Source organism: Cyanistes caeruleus, chromosome 3 (assembly GCF_971803275.1).
Source record: "Cyanistes caeruleus chromosome 3, bCyaCae1.hap1.1, whole genome shotgun sequence".
Lineage (NCBI taxonomy): Eukaryota > Metazoa > Chordata > Aves > Passeriformes > Paridae > Cyanistes > Cyanistes caeruleus.
This window is the reverse complement of record NC_141703.1, coordinates 36,981,079-36,990,876: the sequence shown is the minus strand read 5'-3', so window position 1 is coordinate 36,990,876 and position 9,798 is coordinate 36,981,079. Positions and strand designations below refer to the sequence as shown.

Sequence of the window (9,798 nt, the reverse complement as noted above, 5' to 3'; positions counted from 1 at the left end):
AGGGGGTTATTTTTATTTTTATTGATCATTTCATAAAGAAAGCAAAACCAGACTTTTCTGCTTGGTAGGGCATAAAAATTGGGTCATTCTGCCATTTTCCCCACTGGTTATCAGCTGTGCAGCCACTAAGTCAGTTAGAGGATGCTACCCTAGCATTTAAAACAGCAATTGGCAGAAAAAAAGTTAATCATTAAAGGTTTTTGTGAGAATGACCTTGGATAATAAAGCACTTTTGGAAGTTTTGACTAAGTAAGCAGCAATATAATTATGTGGTCCTTACAAGAAGTATCAGAAGCAAATGGCTGCAGTAGTTTTATGACTTTGCTTTGGTTTGGTTCTGGTTGGTTTTTATCTTGTTTTTTGTTGTTGTTCTGAGAAGGGACAGCTGAGAACTGGCTGCAGATTTATTCAATTTAAAGAATAATGAGCATCATGTATTGGGCACTGAAAACAAGAAATGTGTTGCAGCTGGAAATCTGAGTCTGTTAATTCACATAAGTATTGCTACTTAGATGAAGGGCCTTCTTTATGTTGGACAGAAAATGTTTTTGCTTTCTTAATTTCTTGGCAAAGAGTCTAATTGTAATTGTTGCCAGATGGGTGGTCTCAGGTGAGTTTAAAATAGGCAGCCTTCAAACAACACTTTAATAATCTGACCTTCTCATAGGGAAAATTTAATTTATAGGCCCTATAGGAAGTTGGTTTCCACAAATGATATACTGGGGATAGAAAGAAGCTCCTCCCTCAGATTCTAGTAAGTTTATAAGGCTAGAATTACTCAGCTTGCCTTAATAGCACTAAACTTCATTTACATCTGCTACACTGAACTGTTTAGGGTCATTTGCAAAACCAAATTTGTAATTGGCATCTTCCTGTAATCTGCCTGTGTAGCATAGCTGCAGAGAAGGAATTGGAGTCATCTCCTTAATTCTTGCTTCAGTAGATCCATACCAATCAAAAGCATCGCATCCTTTCAATCTTACTAGCATAGTCAAGCTTGTTTCTTAGACTTGTGGAATAGCTACACTTTCACATGAAAAAGGTCAATCTTTAATTATTTTATGGAGCATAAGTTTCAAATGAACTAAAGCAACATTATCTACACATTTGAGCTACCTCAGATGTTGAACCAGCTCCCTGGCTACGTAGACATTATGAATTCTTCCACACTAAATCGTAGTTGCAAGCACAGAGTCTAGTTCTTTCTGATAGCTGGTGAATTTGTGACCTCCCTGGAATAGCTGGAGCTGTAAACCCTTGAATGGATAAATGATGCATAACGGTAGCTTCTTCATCTGTGACAGATGCAATAATAGCCTGGGCACATTTTTCAGGTAATATAGGTGAAAACTTTGTCCATTCTTCTATCCCAGAAGTCTTACTTTTTGGACTTTTGAGTGAGAAGTAGCATGTACTCTGTTTTTAAAAAACTCTTAAAAATATATCTACAATGGATATAGGAAAAAGTATAAAATATTATTTATCTTTATAGTAATATTAAGATCATTCTTATTTTTGTTTTTTTAACATGTTATACAAATTAACTGTATAATATCATGCAGCTAAAATTCCTTTAGAAATTTCTTTAGGAGAATCTCTGTTTAAAATACTTAATATGCTAACAGTATTTTGAGCATTTTTTATGTTTTCGCACTTGATTTATATGACAGACATATAAAGCCTTTTATCTATGACTGAAATATCTTCTGCTACTGTGAAAAGAGCTAGTTGTATTGCCAAGTTTGAAACTAGGACTTTAGCAGAGTATTCAGTTTTCAGTATTGCCTTTGATTTACTTTCTTTCATATAACATTTCACTTGGAGTTTTGTTTTTGGTATTTTTTTTTTTTTTTGCATTTGATTGAAGGCATTTTATAGGTTGAAGAGATTTCATTTCTTTAGGCAATCTAGAAGGTCTTCCCAGGTACCAGATATAAATTCATGTCTGCTTCTACTCTGAGTCCATAAAGGGGCAAGGTCTTGATGTAGAGCATTCTCTTCTTGATATCTAGGGAAAGGAAACTCAAGAAAGGGATTTGGACAGATTTAGACAAAGTCTTGGCTGCTATGGTATCCTTATTCAGTGGTCTTAATCCTTGCAGGTAGGTTTGACACAAATGCCTTCTAATATTTGCTTTAAAATTGATATTTATCTGCTAGTGACCTTATTTGCTGTGTTTGGTATAAAGTGTAAGGACAAAAGCTAGGTAGAAATTAATTTAACTTTAGCTTAAATGCCTGTTGACATTAAAGCCTGTCACACAGGGACTCTTTTACTAGCAGGAGATACCAACAGGCATATAACTCCATGATGTTTTCCCTTCCTTGTCTGCATATAGAAGACAGGTTAGATAGTGAAGTTTATAACATAACCAAAGAGGTCCTAGTTATACAATAATTATTTTCCATTATTATCCAGTAGCTATTTTACATTAAAAAATGTAGTTTTTCAACAGATCACTCTATTCCAATTTAATTAGTTGCTTCCATGTATAATTTTATGTGTTCTGTTTGGTTGGGTTTTTCTTTTCAATATAAATTGAAAGCAAAAAAGTAAAGTTATGGTAAGAAATGTGCACCTAATCATAGAGAATGCTAGAGCACTAAAAATCCTAGAATAGCATCATCTGCTGCTTTCTGTATTTAGGTAATGCTTGGGAATACAAATCATGAGTTATGACTCTTCTCAGCCATGTGGTGTGAGGTAGAGCTAAATTATTTTCTTGTTCCAGTTGAGGTGACAGTCTGTGTACTGAATGCAGGATGAAAACAGAGCACTGCAAAGAGACCAAGAGACAAACACTGCTTGGCAATATAGACTATGTTTTACTGCACCAATTGCTTAGGGGCTTTGGTTTCTTTTATGCATCATAGCCAATAACAGCTTTAGGAAGAGAATTGATGGTGGATTACAAGATAGCTCTAGGGGTCTTTTAAAGGAGATCCTCCCAGGCATGAAAGGAAGTATGAGAGTAAGCCTGAAATTGCTTGCTGCAAAATGTGGCAAGGGTGATGAATCTACACAGGCTTGGCGTCATAGAAAACAGAAACTAGGTATGTAGTGTGGGGATTGGCCATTAGGGTACCTGTTAATAAAGAAGAATAGTGTATATTTGATGAGACAGAAAAATCAGTGGAAGGGCGTAAAGGGAAGAGAAGCGAGCTAGGAAAATATTCCTTACGGTAGCATTCTGAATAGATTTGACTGAGGCAAGATCATCTCTCAAAGCTGAAAAGAAAGACTTTCCAATAAGCAAGATATGAGATGATGAGAATCTTGGGAGAGATTTAACTGCACAGACAGAGAGGATTATGGTATCTTATAGCTATTATGCAGAATGAATCAACAAAAATTAGATGTAGCTGGGCTTTGAGGCTCTGGAGAGCAGACTGAATCAAAGATGATGCCTATGTTATGGTCCTTGCTCTTATACTGAGCCTAATAGGTTCTTTATCATTAAATTTGTTGTTCATCACAATTTCAGAGTAACCGTGTAAAAATATTTCAGTAGAATAAGAAAAGGACAAATGTCTTTTTCAAAGTAGGAAGGGAAAACTGCCTAGAAGTGTGGACAGCCTAAGGGAAAATCTCCTAAAAATACCTGCCCTAAGTAAAACATATAATCATCTTCCACCATTTGTGACAATGGAGTTCTGGGACAACTAAAGTAAAGGAAAAACATGAGCAATAATTCAACTTTACAAGCTCAGTTCAGCAGTTCAGCACGGACTTTGAGATTTTTTGTTCTCTGTCATGTTCACTACCAGGAACATTTTATTAATTCCCTGCTCACAGTGTGCCTACCCAACCCAAGCTGGGAAGCAGTTTACCTTTTCTCACGCACCAATTCACCTGGGTCTCTTAGACCCCAAAATATGCATCATCATATAGAAACTTCTGTGCTTGCTTTTTGCTCTGACAATCTGGAATGCCTGTGCCATAACATGGTCACTGAAGGTCACTTTAATGGGAGGCTGATTGAAAGGTGTCCTCTAAAATGATAAGACAATTGTAACTGTGGACAAAAATGAATACAGGTTTTTTTAGATATGAGCAAACTCTGATTTGTTTTTCACTTTTTTTCCCAAGTCTTAACTCAGTTTCACTTCTTACTTTTTACTTCTATGTTATCTACGTGTTTTATTCCTCATTACTTTGGCTTATTCTGCTAACATGCATCTTTACTCTCAGAGCCATGAATCTTCTATCTCAGTGTGTACAAATGATATAGGAATCCTTTTTTGATATAAATCTGGCAATGCCTACACCTACTTTTCAGACTAGGCTATTGTAAAACTATTGCTGCGTGGGATTACATCTCCCTTTATCCCTTAATGCAATACATAACCTTAATTAAACTAGGAGATAAAATGTCTGAGTAGAACTTTCACAGGAATTTTATTTACTCACGGAACTATTTGAGGCAGAAAATACCTAGGTATAAGTGTGAAAAGACAGGTGTAAAACAGTACTAGGTTTGTACACTACATGTGTAGTAGTACACTACATGTGTACACTAATGCACTAGTACACTAGTGTAGTGTACAACTAGTACACTACATGTACTGCTAGTACATGAAAAATAAGTTTAGAATCCATATGGTAATTCTAATCAGTAGATACCATTAAATGGGCAAGAGACCTTTTTGAGAAAAAAGAAAAGAAAAAAACCCCAAAACTAACCCTCCCAAAACCTCACAAAAAAACCACCTCCAAACACCCAAAAAATCCCTAACAATCAAAAGCATGATACACTGTAACTCAGGCCCATTAACTTGTTTGATTTATTCACTTTGACAGGAATAGTGCACAGTTCTGTATGTACAATATGATTCCAGGTACTTCTTGATTTGTTTTTCTATCATTTTTCCTGTTGCTTTCATTCAGAAGTCAGATTATAAAGGCTCACATTAAAAAAAAATAAAAAAAAAGTTTTCAATCCAGTCAGCCAAAATACTAAAATAGCAATGACAAATAAAAATCTCTTCACATATATTAGGACCAGCATGTATTGTTTTGTATTTTTTATTCACTATTTATTTAAAATATTCTCACAATGTTGCTTATACTTCTGAAAATAATGAACTGTTACATGGATTTTACATGCTGGCCCTCCCATGAGTGCTTTTAGCAAGCTCTGCCTTTTGAGGAGCCTGTTTTAATGGAGATTGAGGCAGTGGAGAGAAGAAAGCAACAGAAAAAGGTTACATGTTAGGAAAAAAGGTTGTGATTAACTAGCTTGACATTCACTCCCACTTCAATACAAGGTGGGGAAAAAATGTTTCCTGTGAAATAGCTGCAGCACTTAGAGTTGTTCATATTTGTTGCAAGCTATTCATCTTCACTTTTTGTGTTTATCTACTATTTTTATATTGAATACTAAAGTGCTAAATATAAATCATAATTGACTAGTATTTTAAATAGAAATATTTTTTTTCTCTAAAGTTCTTTGATTTTTCAAAGAAAAACCTTTTTCCTTCAGCTCTTTTTTATTCTGTTTTTTTACTATTCCAAGTCTATATTCACTCAATACAAACTTTAGAAAGGGTAACTTCTCATTTTCATATACTGTGGATACAGAAAATGACTTATTGAATACAATTCACAAAATAATCATACAGGTAAATACTAAGTTAACAGTTGTGGTTTAAACTTATGAAAAGCCTGTGATTTAAGTCATGGATAGAGTGGAGTTCAGAGGGAGGGACTGTTTTTTACATATATGAATCTAAATTTGCTATCTCAATTAGCTATATTTAGCACTCAGCAGTCATAGAAAATCTGACTAAAATTAGATCTTTCACTAGATTTTAATGGGAAAATTCAGGCGACACTAAGTTATGTCATTGTTGAAGGTGCTCATTAACCACCAGAACCCACATTGTTAGAGGATGGAACTTTCTTATAGTACCTGAATAGCTCTAGAGACAAAAATATTGATAGAAGGAAGAGCTTAAACTGGTATTTCTTTTTTCCTAAATATGTTACCGTAATACTGAATAATGTCTCATTCTCTTCTCTACATCTCCTCAATGAGTATCTACATATTCAGTACTCATGCTTATACATACCACACAAAATTAAAAATTACACTTTCAAAGAACATATGACCATCCTGTAAATTAAACCACCCCTTTTACCACATCTCTGTGTTACCACTCAAACTCTTCCCTTTCCCTTTACTTCTGCTAAGCAAAGAAACTATTTCTGTTTCATAAACAGAAATACTTTTTTTCTGAAAACCTTTGTTTTCTGTATGGCAGTGGGTTGATCCCATCAGACAACTAAAAATCACATGGCAAACTGCTTGCTCCCATCTGCTCAAGCTGAAAAAGGTAGTGAGCAAGAAAACTAAAACATCCCTGGGTCTTAGTGAATACAATTTAAAGGATGTAGGAATGAAGGAAAAAACCCAAACAAGCAAGTGATACAGAGGTAATCCCTCACCACCTCCCACAAATATGACCAGCTACTCTTTGAGCAATGACTGTCTCCCCACAGTTTTTAATGAGGAGCATAAATAACATTATGCTGCTTCAAATTTCCTTTTGATCAGTTTGGGTCAACTGCTAAGGTTGTATCTCCTCCCAAATTCTTTTGCATCCTCAGCCTACTCATTGCAGGGAGCAGATTGTGGAAAAAGAAATGAACCAAAACAAAACAAAAACCCCAAAACCTTAATGTTTTACAAGCAATGCTCAGAAATAGTCATAACAATCTTTTTATCAACAGTGCTTTAGTGAGAAATCAAAAATATGGTACAATACTGGCTACTATGAAGAAAATTAAAGACAGACCCATAAAGTGAATACATTTATAAATGCATTTAAATTGTATACATTTAAGTTCAGCCATATTGCCTGACTGACACATATTCAAGTATTTCCCTTTCTGCTTTCCTTGCTCCTTTCCCCTTTCCCCTTTCCCCTTTCCCCTTTCCCCTTTCCCCTTTCCCCTTTCCCCTTTCCCCTTTCCCCTTTCCCCTTTCCCCTTTCCCCTTTCCCCTTTCCCCTTTCCCCTTTCCCCTTTATTACATTGTTCAGGTCAGGATGAGTGGTGCAGTACACACTATACATAACTGGCAAGGTGCTACTCCTACCCGTACTTTTGCTGCAGAACTTCTACCAATTTCAAGAAGCAGAAAATTTGTCTGTGGATGATTATATGTATTATGGGAATGTTGTTTGTTTGGTTGTTTTTTTCAGCATGCTTTCTCTCTCCTGTAGGAGGATAAGTGAAGCAAGTACTAGGGAGATGATTCATGACAGTGTATTAAAATTTTCACTTTATCTGTCTATCAAGAAAGGGTAGTCTTCGGGAGCCACAGAATAATCATAAAAACATCATTCTGAGGAACTGAGTCTCAGTGCTTAGCACTGTTTATCTAATGGCATTTCACCTTTCATTTCTATTCAATTGAAAGCATTTCCTGCAGTAAAACAAACTGTGATATTGATGAACACTGACATTTGCTAACAGTATCAAGTAGTAAAACAAAGGCTGAGAGTATAATAGACCCAACAGGAGAATACCCACAGATTAGAAGAGAAAGAATACCAACAGCTCTTAATTGTCAATTCAGCCTGCTAATCTTGGATTAAAAAAAGAAAAATGAAAATCAGTTTATTATTATTTTCTTTTAAAGTTAGCATCTTTAGCCAGAAAAAGAGCCAGAAAAAGAGCAGCAGAAGTAGATGGGGAATTCTAAAATACAGAGAATACAAGGCCAAGGGATAGGGAACAACAGCAAGAAAGCTTAGTTTTCAGAAGTCCTTGATTTGTTAGAGTTTTAAACCCTGGGCTGTGCCATAAAGTCAATCATAGGTAAACCACAAACTTTAAATTGAAAAACAAATAAAACTCTGAATATGTAGGGAAGGAAAAATAATTTCTTTGCAATTAATTGCAGTTAATTTTCCTGATCTATGCTGAGTCCTTATATTTTGGTCTGTTAAGAAAACATAAGTAGAGGCTATAGCTGAGCTGTGTAAAAATTTCGACAGCAATATTAAGTGTAGAGTACATATGATGCTTTCAGGTCCCAAGGTTGTTTTGTATTCATGAATGTTGACTTCAGCATTCTTTGTAATCAATTTGAAGTTAAAAATACTGTTTCTGCATAACACTTTATACAAAAGCTTCATTTTTTGAGCAACTAATAGATGTTAACCATATTTACAATAATAAATGTGGGCTCCAAAAAATCTGTTTGTGCCCATGTGTGTGCAAGTATAATGGAAAAAACTACATTTTTTTGGAATTGAATATTTCCTTTGAAATGTCAATGACTTTTTTTACTGCACAAAATTGTATTAAAAAACTCATGTGTGAAGCTTTTTTAAAAAACCCTAGAAATTAATAAATGAAGACATGCAAAAGAATGTCTTAGAGATACAAATATCTATTATAGAAAGTCAAAGAAAAAATACTATTGTCTAAGTTTCCATTCTTCTTGCTTCTTGAACTCAGTTCCAAATTTTCTCTATTATTGTTATGATAGCCAAGGATAAAGTAAATCTCTGTTCAAGGTGGGATACTGTTATGTTTTATCTTTGTATTATGTTGGATTCTAGTTTCTTTTATAAAAAAGGATTTAATGTGCTTCTAAGATTGCTGCATAAGTAAATGGAAATAATTTGGTGCACACAAACATTTTCCCTAACGCTTCACTGAAGGAAATTTCGATGTGAAAAAGGGAAATGTCTGTCTGTAAAACTGACTGGAGGAAACCTTTTCACCTGAAATGAAACTTTCTGAAAGGACAGAAAGCAGAGATAATAAGCAGAAGAAAAGAAATTGAGCAGTTATACGAGTGAAGTCAAGAAATCTCCACGTGGGATGGGGACGTGAGAAAAGAAAAAAAGAAAAAAAAAAAACCTTGAAAGACAAAGAACCCAGACAAAGAACCATTTGACACAGAGTGTGTAGTTCCCTACTCCCTCTACCACCAGTGGAGGTTTCATCGAGTGAGGCAGACTGAACCTAGCGCTGCCTCATGGAAGATGGCAGCTACTCCTCTCTGCTGACTGTTGGGAGGTGATGAGTAATACATACCTCAGCATCCAGAGGAGTGATACAGAGCCTGTTAATCACAGATAAGGAATGGTACCAAATCCACTCATGTAGGAAAAATGGATAAGGATTTCTTCATTTATTATTTCAGAATATACATTCTTCATTATTCAGATGAGAAATAATCATGGGAGGAGACAGTAAAATCCTTTTCATAAAAAGTAAGTCATGTCTTTGGAGGACTTTTACATCAAATACATTCATCAGCTTTTTCTTCAATATACTCTGAATATAGATGCTAGGGAGTAATTATTTAATTAGAAATACTAGTGGTCTTTTGCAGTGGAAGATAAAAGTGCACTTCTAGTCTAATGATCTTGAGTAATTTGAAAAGCAGTATATTACACCGACTGCTCCACAATTTCAACTTTCTGATCAGTTAAACTTAGCAGTCAATTCCATTTAGTCCGATGGCACTAGTACAATATGTTCTTTTCTTTTGTCTTTAATCTTTTGTCTTTTATTTTTCAGCTGCTCTTTCTGTCAGAAAGTGGAAGCAACTGACTAGTTGCTGCAATCCCCCATTAGACTGGACTGGGATCTCAGTGTTCTTTTGCAATTATTTACAACTAAGCCTTCAGGATTCAATGCATTTACATACTGGACATCATAAAGAATTTACATGCATATGCCCTAATACAATCTGATTTCTTTGTGAAAACAGACTGACTCTTTGAAGCAAAACACAATTCCCTCTTACAACAATGTTTCTCTGCATCTCCTTC

The 9,798-nt window shown here is 35.1% G+C and overlaps 1 long non-coding RNA gene across 1 annotated transcript; it reads left to right on the top strand.

Moving 5' to 3' along the window:
• The first annotated feature begins 528 nt into the window (after positions 1 to 528).
• LOC111922744 (uncharacterized) lies at positions 529 to 9,234 on the top strand. Its single transcript, XR_002860694.2, has 3 exons — positions 529 to 610; positions 2,013 to 2,070; positions 8,677 to 9,234. It is a non-coding gene; the product is annotated as an uncharacterized LOC111922744 (long non-coding RNA).
• The last annotated feature ends 564 nt before the right edge of the window (positions 9,235 to 9,798 follow it).